The sequence below is a fragment of the Gallus gallus genome, chromosome 2 (assembly GCF_016699485.2).
Source record: "Gallus gallus isolate bGalGal1 chromosome 2, bGalGal1.mat.broiler.GRCg7b, whole genome shotgun sequence".
In the NCBI taxonomy this organism is placed as follows: domain Eukaryota; kingdom Metazoa; phylum Chordata; class Aves; order Galliformes; family Phasianidae; genus Gallus; species Gallus gallus.
The window spans coordinates 77,203,638-77,216,325 of NC_052533.1; the positions used below are offsets into that span (position 1 = coordinate 77,203,638).

The following is a 12,688-nucleotide window of genomic DNA, read 5'->3' on the forward strand; positions in this document are numbered from 1 at the left end:
TTCAAATAATATAGATTATAATTTCTAACATTACATCATTACATGCATGCTGGTCTAGAAGCTGAGTACACATCTACTGTGATGTGCTTCATATGTTAACTTTATTCTGTTCTTTACTTCTTGGGAAACTATACTAATAAAATCAGGAAGATTTTATATAACTGATCTATTCTCCTTTCAGTCTCTTTGTTCCATGGTCTGTTTTTGTCTTTTTTTTTCTTCTTTTTAAGTTGGGAATAGTAACTTTTTCCTAAATTTCAGGCAAGTTGCGCGTATATATACATGAAGAGATCGAGTTAGGTGCCTTAAGGGAGACAGAATGCTTTTTTCAGTCATTTGCTTGTGTTAGGTGAATAGCTGGCAAATAGTGAAATAGGTACAAAAACTGAGTTGTACATTCTGTGATGAAGATTGCTATATTGTAACTGCTGAGCCATCCCATCAGAGGATTTAGAACTAGCTCTGCATCTACCTTTGTGACTTGCACCTCATGTTGCATAAAATGAAGCGAGGCAAGTAAGATATGACTTCAGTGAGAAAATTAATCATGATGTGGTCTGTGTATAGCATATAAGCAAGTAGAGAGGAAATCAGGGCAAGATATTCATAACAAATGAAAGTGAGTAGCCACTCAAGCTGCCGTAATAAGTTGGCTTGCTGACCGGCTTGCTGACCATCTTGCTGATCAGCTTGGTCTCACTGGCACAGAGAGCGGTCAAACAATTCCTGAATGCACAGTCGGGTCTGCAGGAGACTATTCTTTGGGTTAATCCTGGGCTTCACTGAAGTATTGCCAGGTATTTGTTCCGCTATTTCTAAAGCTGCAGGAGAAATACGATGTAATAGTTGCAGTAATGCACTTTAGGATATTGTACAGTGATTGTTATCTCTATCATGCTTAAGTGGTTGCTATGAAAATAAAGATTGTTCACTTTGGAGACAATTCTTGTTCCCTTAGGGCCTATTTAGAAGAAATTCCAGTGTCAAAATGCCAGATTAGTATTTCATGCAACACAAGCAAGACTGTGACCTGTATATATCTGTTATTTGACTGTTGATGTAGTAGCCATAGGCCAATGCCAGATCCCTTCCTCCCCTTCCTTACAGGTTAAATTCCAAGAAGTACACAGTCCTTTAAAGAAAATCCATACTTGAGCTGCTTTGAGTTGGTATCGTGTAGTTTACTGAGATGTTATTCAAAAACACTGTTCTAGTTTTTGTGCCTTTAGTGGATTTCTTTCTTTTCCAGTTGTTCTGCACTTTCTTGACTCTCCATGGGCTCTTCAGCAGGGAGAAGAGAAAGTACCAGGGGGATCTTAAAGGAGCCTTCCTGTACCTGAAGAGAGCCTACACGAAAGCTGAGGAGGGACTTTTTATAAGGGCAGCTAGCAAGAGGATGAGGGGAAATGGCTTTAAACTGGAACAGGGTAGACTTAGACTAGATATCAGAAGAAATTCTTTACTAGGAGGGTGGTGAGACACTGGAACAGGTTGTCCAGAGAGGTTGTGGATGCCCCCTCCCTGGAAGCATTCAAGGCCAGGCTGGATGGGGCTTTGAGCAACCTGGTCTGGAGGGAGGTGTCCCTGCCTTAGCATGGGGCTGGAATTAGATGATCTTAAAGGTTCTTTCCAACCCAAACCAGTCTGTGATTCTGTGTATTTAAACAGTGCCCAGAAAGGGAGCATAATACAGTTGCAGCTTACATTGTCTAATAAACTATATATCAGTGTTGGAAAACAAACAAACAAACAAAAAAACTCCTAGCAGTTGGTTTACTTTCTCAATTTCCTTCTGTTCCATCATTTTTAATAAAACTGAAGTGTGTTCTGCTTTTTCTAATGATTGCAAAGCTATATTGACTTCAGTGAGTTTGTATAATCTTAGCTGCTTAGTTTTCCAGTAAGGTTTCTTGATATGCTTTCTTCGTTAGACACTGTCTAGATTTGGATTAAAGGTAGCATATGACAGTATGTGTTTGGTGGTTGGGCTTTTTTACTACTTTTTTTCTCAGTAGGTGGTACTGTTCTGAATACCCTCTAAGATAATTGAATAAAGGCTTGTTAAACAGGGATTTTTTCTCAAGGTTGGATGTTTTTTTAAAGCTTGTTGGTTGATAAGAACTGGTCACTTGTGCACTTTTAAATTTTAGTCCCAAAGAAAACATAGTTCTGCAGAACAAGGATTGCCATCCACTTGCCATATCTGTTTCTTAAGTGAGATTTATTTTATTTAATTTTGTGGATAGGACATGTGTTGTGTAAAGAGATTGCCTTTCTCTATTAGCATTGTTTTTGCTCAGAACAGTAACATCATTGCCAACTGCTGGTACCTCTGGATCCTGTCATGCGATTTCCAGATTAGAATAACTTGATTTTCAGAATATGCTTTAGTAGTCATTTATCAGAATCTCCTGAAGTAAGTTGTTCGAAGCAGAACTTCATTATCTGTGTGCACTGGCTAATGGAACGACACACGTAACATGGGTTTATGGCCCTCAGAGCCTTGGTAGGTGCTTAGTGTCTGAGAAGACAATGCTCTGCTCGTGTCGGTAAGCTGAGTGAGGCCTGAGCTGGCTTCATGCCATCAGATGGATTCACCATATTTTCAAGCCCTTAGGTTCAAAAAGTAAAGAAACCAAAGAAATGCACTGTTTCTAGATCCCAGCAGGTGTGTAATCCCAGGTTGGTGCTGTACTTGAATTAATAAACTCTGAAGGATCTTCTTGACCACTCATCCTTTCAGAGTTCTTTATCTGCAAGAATGTCTTGTTGTGTTCCTGTCTCCTGGGATTCTTTTCTCCAAAATTTGTCTTTTTTCCATACTCCAAAGTCTGGCCTGTGAAATATACTAAATGTTTCCAGCAACAGTGATGTCTGAAAAGGAAATGGAAAAAAAAAACAATAGTACAGAAGGAGATCATAAAGTATGTTAGTTGTGTGGGTTATGGAAAATAAGAAATGATCTTACCTTTTCTTCAGTAGGAAAGAGTTGGACTGAGCTTCTTGTCATAACTGCACTATACCTGTGTATCCTGTCCTAACCTATACCTGTGTATCTAGTCCTAACCTGTGTTGGGACTAGAGGGAATGGCTTCAAGCTGCACCAGGGAAGATTCAGGCTGGACGTTAGGAAATACTACTTCTCTGAAAGGGTGGTCAGGCACTGGAATGGGCTGCCCAGAGAGGTGGTGGAGTCACCGAGCCTGGTGGTGTTCAAAGAGTGTTTGGATGTTATGTTGAGGGACATGGTTTAGCGAGAACCATTGGTGAAGGGCGAATGGTTGGACTGGATGATCCTGTGGGTCTTTTCCAACCTTAGCGATTCTATGATTCTATGATTCTATGATCTGGGAACTTGTTTGTCATGAGCTCCTTACCACAGATGCTAATGGAGGATAGACAGACTGATGGAGCTGCTGAATGAACAACGGTTTTCATTTGACTAGCTAGAAGTTGAATTTTCAACCTATTTCTGTATAAATATAAGTGGAAAAGAGGTCTAATCCATGAACATAACTATACTCACATGAATATCATATGAATGACTTCATTAGTTGTAATATGGGTTATTTGAAAGTCAGAGGTTTAGAGATTTGAGTTGAATCCTGGTCTTAACTTGAAAGATTCATCTTTGAAGACTTAGAATCAAATGCTGATAAAGTTAATTATAAAAGTGAATCCTTACATGAAAGTATAAAATCAATTTTAACATAAATTTCCAAATGTAAATGATGTAATATCCAAATCTTGTGGCTTCTTCATATCTTCTTTACATAATTTTATAAATAACATATTTTTAAAAATAAAAAAAGATAACTCCTGTGATACATACTTTATGTAGTATATTTTCTTAGCATTCAGAGATCTCTTCTTTAATTTTCCGTGTTTCATACTTAAGGTAGATTTCAGTGTTAAGATACCTGTACATTTGTTAGGCTTGTAGTAAATATGGAATTAATTCTTTCTGTATTTTAAAAGATTGTAGAAGGTTTGTAAAGTGTGGAAAGGCTGATCTGCAGTTTGACAAAACCTAAAGAGGGAAAGATTAAATCAATGACTCAGCAATGTTTTGAAAATGAGCAGTCTTTACTTGTCTTTTGCTGAAGAAATAATTTTGCTATTGTTTCTACACAATGACTAGAAAGAACTATCTGAAAGAAAATGATTATTTAAGCATCAGAGTAATAATTTTAAAATGTTAATATGCTATAAATTTATTCTACTTCTGAGAGTTATTAAAAAACATTTGTATCAACAAAGTTATATTCTGTATGCTTGATGACTTAGGAAAATTGGTGCAACATGTACGCAAAGCTAGTATTTTCAGAATTACCTATAGCAAGAAAATATTTCAGTGAGGTAGTCTAAAGCAGATCCGATGATGAATGCTAAACTTTTATGATTATTTAATCACTACGCAGAAGTAAATCTAGACCACTTCGGCAACTCAATTCTGATATGATCAGTAAGTACAATATATGCACAATTAGGATTGTAAATATTACTGATACAGAAGTTATGCTCGTTTATTTAGCAAGAAGATGAAGTTATTTTAAGGATTTTACTCATTAAATGTGTTTTGAAATTTGATGCATTTAGTGAAAGCTTCAAGGTTATCTTCGCCACGGTAGCATAGTAACGCTGCAAAAGAGAGAACAAAATCACTTTTATTCTCATGCATCTGCTCTCTGATCTATGTGTTCTGAGTGTTAGCACTCTGTCTTCACTATCTCCTTTACAAGCTCATTGAATTTTATTGGTTATCCCTGCAAGCCAAACAAAATAAAAGGAGTTGCACAGCTGCAGTGGTATGAGTCTGAGTTACATCATCCTTACGTGCAGTAATATGCACAGTGGGGAAAAAAAAGGATGGATTATAGATCTCAGGAACTTTGTCAGAGCTGATAAACAATTTCCTCAAAACTGAACTTTTTTTTTCAACTGGGAATCTTAAAAACTGGAAGAAAAAGAAAAAAAAACACCTAACCCTCAACTCAGAAAACAAGCAGAGGAATAAATAAATAAATAAATAAATAAAAACCCAGAGCAGCAAAGATGGCATTATTTTCCACACTGATAATGAGCATTCTTTGCCCTCTAAAGTCAATGAGAAGGGCAGGTTCTCACTGACTGTCAAAAAATGGAGCAGTATACAGAAAGCTTATTGATATTTCAGTTACCTGGCTGAATAGAAGTGTATCTTAACGCATTTACCTTGTCCCTCTGTAATTATGACAGAAATAGCTGTGGCTGACAATTGATACTGGATATCAAAATAACACCATTTATTTTTGTGTTTGTAGCAACATATAATTTAAGGTCAAGAACAAGTCCTCTTGTGCTCTGCTGCTAAGTCTTATTCCAGAGCACTGCAGCAGGTGTGATGACTGGGGTGAAGGAACATCATCTATCCATCAAGGTTATACCTGTTGAATTACTGCTGTATTCATGTTTAGTGTAGGCAACTACTAAAATCTACGTTTACATTTCCTCTTACGCAGAGAATCCCATCCATTTAAGATACTTCTATGTGTTTGTTTAGTAAATAATTTTTCTATGTTTTCTGCTCACAGATTGTACAAAACCATGCCTCAGAATTTCAAGCTGGTTTGCTCTGGAATTTGTAGCAGGCTAATTTAAGCAGTGGCATTGATCAAATAGTATTGCATGCTGGAAACAAGACGTTTTTTGAGCACACGTTTTGAATTTTTGCGTTAGTATTTGCAGAAGGCTACAAAGGATCAAATCCAGCATATTCAATTATGAGGCTCTTTATAAAGAAAAGAATTACTAACCATGTATTATTTGGTCTTTAATATGGAAGGTAATTGAATTGGTATTTCTTTCTGTAGTGCTTTTTTTCAAATTTGAGCAGCTGTTTGTTTACTTTTTTTCCTCACAGTTAATGTTTTCTGACAGTTTTTGAAACTAGAGGAGAACACTGAAGGAACTGTATCTGCCATACAAATCTTTTCAGTAATTTTTTATGGATTATTTTGTTCTTGCATGTATTTTTATCTCATCTGCCTGGTATTGGCTTCAATGAAACAACCAAATGTAGTAATAAACAAAAGAGACACTTCAAAATAACATCTAAATATTTTATCTTTGCTCTTAGTGAAACATGAGAATTCAAATTATATTTTCCTGATTTGATTGTCATTTTTGTATGTTCTTGCCTGATATGCCTGTTTATCCTCCAAGAAAACCTGCCAACAGTTTTAAAAACACTTTCCCCCCACCTGTCAAATTTTAATACAGTGAAAGCTTTCAGTTGCTAGAATCAATGTTTGTTTTTGTTGGATTAAGAAATTACTCCACTGTAGGATAAAGTTGTTTTATTCACTTTCTTGGAAAGTAAGATAGATTTATTTCTTGCCTATATGGATATATATGTACAAAAAAATGAAAGAGTACAGAGATAATGTGATTGTCTCAACAGGAAAAGCCATGTCTGTACTTTGCTTCCATTTTAATTCAGAATTTTACTCTTTGTTTCAAGTCTTTGAGTAAGTTATTGAAGATATTAGATGAGAGTTAAATGGCCTCAAGTTGCACCAGGGAGGTTCAGGTTGGATATTAGGAACAATTCTTCTCAGAAAGAGTGGTAGTGCATTGGAACACGCTGCCCAGAGAGGTAGTGGAGTCAACATCACTGAAGGTGTTCAAGAAAGGCATGGATGGATCGATGTGGCCCTCTGTAACATATTTTAGTGTCTGTGGTGGTGATGGGCTGATAGTTGGACAAGATAATCTTAGTGGTCTTTTCCAACCTTAATGATTCTCTGATTCTAGTTGGATTCCTGTGTGACTTCCTAATACAGTTGTCAGGTCTGTTACCTAAATCCTTTTTCCCTCTGTTGCTAATGCTGTATGACAATAAGTGGATTAAAACTGGGAACAGCCTTCTCTGTCTCTTACAAGCTATCCAGGAAAAGGGAGTAAGACAGAATACAGATGCTGCTGACTTCATGTTACACAAACTATTGTACTCAGCTCTGGTGAGGCCACACTTCGAGTACTATGTTCACTTTTGGGCTCCTCACTACAAGAAAGACATTGAGGCCCTGGAGGCTGCCCAGAGAAGGGCAACGAAGCTGGTGAGGGGTCTGGAGCACAAGTCTTATGAGGAACAGCTGAGGGAGCTGGTATTATTTAGTTTAGAGAAGAGGAGGCTCAGGGGAGATCTTACAGCTACATGAAAGGAGGTTGTGCCAAGGTGAGTGTAGGCCTCTTTTCCCCTGTAACTAGAAACAGAACCTCAGATTGTGCCAGGCAAGATTCAGGTTGCATGTTAGGAAAGATTTCTTCTCTGAAAGTATGGTCAGGCACTGGAATAGACTGCCCAGGGTGGTGGTGCAGTCACCATACCTGGAGGTGTTGAAGAAATGGTTTAGATGTTCTTCTAAGGGACATGGGTTAGTGGGGAAATACTGGTGGTAGGTGAACTCAAGGATTCACTTTTTCAAGTTTCTTCATAAGCATATGACATGGGTGTATCTTTTTTGATAGCAAATGAGATTTTCTTGGAACTATCAGAGAGCAAAAAGGCAAAACTTTCAGGGAATGTAATAGAAAATTACCTGAAGACTTCCACTTTGACCAACCTTTTGCAGTTGGTAGGGATATAGAACATAGCAAAGATGTTGTGTCTCTGTAGAAACATTAACAGGAGGATCTCACATTATTCTTGAGAGTTCTTTATAAAGAATTCTGATTTACAAAGGAAATCGCTCATCAGGGTTCATCATAGAATCTTAAACTAGGAAATAGGTGAAGTCAGAAAACATTGTAATTTTTTGTTCAAATATTAACATTTCTAGAATAACAGTTTATGATTTGTATAGCAAATAAGCAGATGCTTCTTATTCAGTCTATTAATGTGTGTGTTTGAATTCACTAAAATTATCTCTTTGAAGTTGAGGCTGAGTATTATCTAGGTGTAAGTAAACCACTTTGTAATTCATGTAAGAGCCACAATACAGATAGGTTGTACAAATGCAAATACAGCTAGAAATTTTACTTCTCTAGATTAAACCCAAAGGATAAAATTACCATTTGTATCAGTTAACATTGAGTAATGAATGATGAAATATCACTAAATCTCTGTCAGAATAATGCTCATTTTTCATCTTTGTAAAATAATTCCAAACTCAAATAATTAAACTCTGTACAAGAAATAACTCTTAGCTTAGATTCAAATAAATCTAAGAAAGACCTCATCTCAGCTAATGAACGAAGCATTTCTATGGATACGACATGTTTGGTTTTCTGTTTTTTGGGTGTTTTTTTGTTTGTTTGTTTGTTTGTTTGTTTTTTGATGCAGTGGTGCATACATGATAAATGGTTTTGGCTTTTAGAGAACACAAGAATCAACCATTATTGCTTTCACTCGTGGTATTGTGAAGTCTATTAATTTTAGTAGTATTCCTTTTTTTAGGCTAAGTTATGTATATCCTTTATTCTTTTCCTTCAAGCTTAATATTTCTCAACTAAATTAATGTTTGGATGCATAAATTTACTGTCTAATATCCAAGAGCAGTGAGTCATATTGAAACTAGCCATATTAAGCATCTAACAATCACTGAAAATCAGAAATCCATGCTTGAACGCTTGGGGAAATCTAGTCTTTTTTATTAGTAATAGTAGCAATATGGGGTTCCTGGGAGAATTGCCCTCCAACTCACTCCAAAAGTAATCCACAGAGATTCTTTACAAGATTCAGGGTGTTACTTAAAATATGAAGGCAGTCTCTGCCCAACTCTCAAATGTTGTTCCCTCTTAATCATTTTGTTTCCTTGTCTTGAGTAGATTGAGTTTTGTATTTCACAGCGTATGAGGCTTTGGACAATTTTAAGTTGGTATTTTTATAATGTCACAAATTCTGTTTAAACTTATAATCTACAAATTTGTACTTTTTTACATTCAGTCCTTTCCTTTTTGTTTTCAGTTGCAATTGTGAGAGAAGTCTTTTAAAAGTCCCCGTTAGAAATAAATTAAACCATCACTCAATAGCAAACATTCAGTGCTCTTACTAGAAGATCAGGTTTAGAGTGTAATTTGCAATTAAACTAATATTTAACTTGCTGTCAAAGCTAAATTTAAATAACAACCTTATTAGAAATGGTGACAGGCCAGCACAGGTACTGTATTTAATCTGCTTTTCTAAACGCTGCTGTGCTTGTGTGAAAGTCTCAGAAGCTGAATGCAATGTGATGAACAGCAGAATTTTATTTGGGCAGTAAATAAAAATAGCATGACAACTGTTCAGTTAAGGATAGAAAATAATTAAAGAAGATGAAAATGAGTAACAGTAGGTTTTGCCAAGACCACCAATTTACTTCAGTTTTGTTTTCTGAGGAAATAATAGATGCCAGTCTGTCCATAAGGACTGCCCAGGCACATCAAATGCTAACTAACTGTAACCTAGTGCTAGTAAATGAGCAACAGCTGACACCAGAAATATGTTCAGGACTAACACCGTCCTCTAAAACAACTACCTAAATAACTTGGTGTAACTCAAATGCAGCATTAAATTGCAGTGCAAGCTGCACTGGCACCCATACTGAAGCATAAAGACTTCCTTTGCTGTAAGAAACATTACCGAAATAAAATAAAATTTTGTAGATGCAGGAAGCAGGTTCATGAAAACAGAGACAGAAAATGTAACCTTTCCTGATGCAAAAATGTTGTATTTTCTGAATCATTATTCCCATGGCCTCCCCACCTCATCCCCTGATAAGCCTGAAATTGCGAGGCTCTCTGTTAGCTCTTTCCGAGAGTTAGGAGAATGCAGCCAGTTGCGTAGGACTCTGTCTTAGGCTCCTTAAGTGCTAAAAACTGTTTGGCAAAAGAATTAGTTGTGTAAGGATGAAAAACTACCTTGTTTTTTTTTTTTTTTTTTTTTTTGCCACGTAGCATTTCTGTTGACAGGATAATGACTAAGTTGAAAATTAATTCTAGGTAATATCTATAGTCATCTCATAGTTAGAACTGATTATAGAGAGCACTTTCATAATTCAGCTTGCATGTTTAATGTGAGTTGTAGTACAATAAAGCTTCTTGCCTTAGACATGCATGTTGATATTTGATGATTCAATTTACAATTTCAGAGTCCCCATCCACAGCCAGCTCTGCAGGTAACTGAAGCTCAGAGGATGTGAAATGCTCACCATCATCTCATTCTTAATTAATACTTTGATTCTGTGTGCACTAACCCCTGTTAAGTCAACACTAAAAGTTCACAACAGATGTTTAATGCATTTTTCCACTTAATTGATTCCTGTCTGAAACTCCTACTCATAGTAAAATTATATAAGCTGGATCTTCACTGTATGATCTACTTACTGTAAGGTGATGCTTCACATTTTTCAGGTGCTGCCAGTCATGTTATTAAAAATCTTTCTAAATGGCCATATTAACTGAGGGAGATAGACACTTTCAAATACAAAAGCCAAATCAATGTCCTCAGCAGCTGGCTGTAGTTGTTCTCTGTTACTACAGGTCATGGAAGGAGGAAGAAAAATTATTTCCTCTGGCAGTAGAGACCTATACATTTTGACCCACGTGCATTTTTGTTCTGCTTTGATACTCCTCTTTAATAAAGGTATTTTGGAGGACTCAGTTTTCCGTAACACAGTCAGCTTCCTTTTACCTGAGGTGCCATGGAACTGCATTGTGTCTGAGTGCCTTTGGTCACATAGTGGTCTCATGGAACACCTGTAGAAACAGACACCAGGGAACCTGTGCCCATACGGACCTCCAGGGAACTGCCCTGGGGTGGGGTGGGGCCCAGGGCATGATCTGCATGGAATAAGGCAGTAAAAGTGGGCTGACTAACTCAGAAGCGACTCCTCTGTAGTTTCTGTATTAAGCTCAAGAGTGCTCTAACAACCAGAAAAATATATTTGCTCAGACATGGTATTCAGACTGAATTGGTCCTCTGTATGCGCAACACAGCTGTTCTGATTAATGTCCATGAAGTCTTTGGTTCATGGCATGGACACCTGACTTGTTAATTATAGCTTTGTTGTAAGCCACCCTGTGGGCTTTGTTTCTGTGTTGATCATATGTGAGCAAGGCAGGAACAACTTTGTACTGGGCTCTGAAGAAAGCTGACACCTTGATTCTCAGCTTTCTCTTGAGCTTGTCTCAGTACTGTGTACACTGAAAGAAGCAATTAAACCTGCTCACAGAAAACTGATATGCTGACTCTCTTTTTGGTTCTAACTGTGAGCCAGGCACATCCAACCTATGGCCCTTGGCCTACATGTGGCTCGGTACAGTTCACACTGTGGCTTCCCTGTCCCATGCAGGATGTTTTCTTTTGCATCCCACTGGAGACTGCAAGCCAGACTTTGCAGTTGAGTGGGAAAACCCTGACACTGGAAGGAAAACACGGTTATGTTGAACTGTGCTCCCTCAGAACTTTAAAATAGCCTGATGATATTTGGGAATCATCTTGCTTAGAAACTAGAGGGATGGCAGCGTGAACATCTGGAAACTACACTGCTGCAATATGTAGATGATCTCCTTATTGGTGCTGAGATGGGGAGGAAATAATACAACTGACATTAAGTCTCCTGAATTTTTTTTAGCTCTGTTGGATACAGAGTATCCAAGAAGAAAGCAGGAACAGCTTGTCAGTCTGTGATTTTGCCTTGGTTTTACTGTAACTTACAGCCTGGGGGTTGAGCAAAAGGAGACAATGCACCAAGTAGCAGCAGGGAAGCTAGAACAGGGACCGTGAGCTTTCTTAGGTGTGGCAGGATGGTGTAGATTATGGATACCAATGATCAACCGATCCTGAGACCTTTATATCATGGGTGTCCATTTTGGCTTGCATGGGCCACATTAAATAAAGAGGAATTGTCTTGGGCCACAAGTTGCTCCAAAAGTAATACCTCCTATTTATTTTCATGGAAACTACAGCAGATACAAGGGGCACAATAACACTGTTTGATAGAGCAAATTCTCAGCTACAAAACACTGTTTTTCAGCATAGTCACCACCATCAGCTGTGCATTTTCGCCAGTGATGAACAAGAGTCTGCATGCTGTGCTCATAACAATCTGCAGCAGTGTAGATGACCTGCTGTTGCCACTGCTGAAATACACGACTCACCACCTCACTGTGCTCACATCCACTGTTTGGTCTCCAGAAACGTTTACCAAGTGTCAATGAATGTCAGTGGGTGCCATTTTTTTTTCCACAGAGGAATTCAGTGACACACCTTGCTCCATATGCACTTCTGTGTCAGACACTGTTTTGTCAGGCTGCCCCTCTGCTGCCATCTGTCACACAACAATAAAATGCAATGGGATATTGGCAGGATGGTTCACCCTTTACTGCCCTACCACCAACATACGCCTCTGATGCTGTGGGCCAGAGTAATAGAGTAGGAGGCATAACTTTTAGAGCAGCCCTTGTAAAATATGCAATATTGTTAGTATATAAATAACCAAATATTTTTATTTTTAGTATTTTTCTTAAATATAGTGAGTTATTTGACCTTGCTTTTGTGTAACTAACACATCAGGATGGTTCTATGGCAGTGAGGTCTCAAGGTGTTCCTCAGAGACTTCTGATGAAATTTTGTTCTTTCTGTACTCCATCCTTGACAACTGCTTACAAATGTGCATACTGCCAAAAAGCAATGATGTGAATAAGGCATGATTGTGAAGCAAAG

The 12,688-nt window shown here is 37.6% G+C and overlaps 1 protein-coding gene across 8 annotated transcripts in view; it reads left to right on the forward strand.

Moving 5' to 3' along the window:
* CTNND2 (catenin delta 2) overlaps positions 1-12,688 on the forward strand; it is a 623,362-nt gene that overhangs the window by 124,939 nt on the left and 485,735 nt on the right. The gene's annotated exons all lie outside the window — the stretch shown is intronic.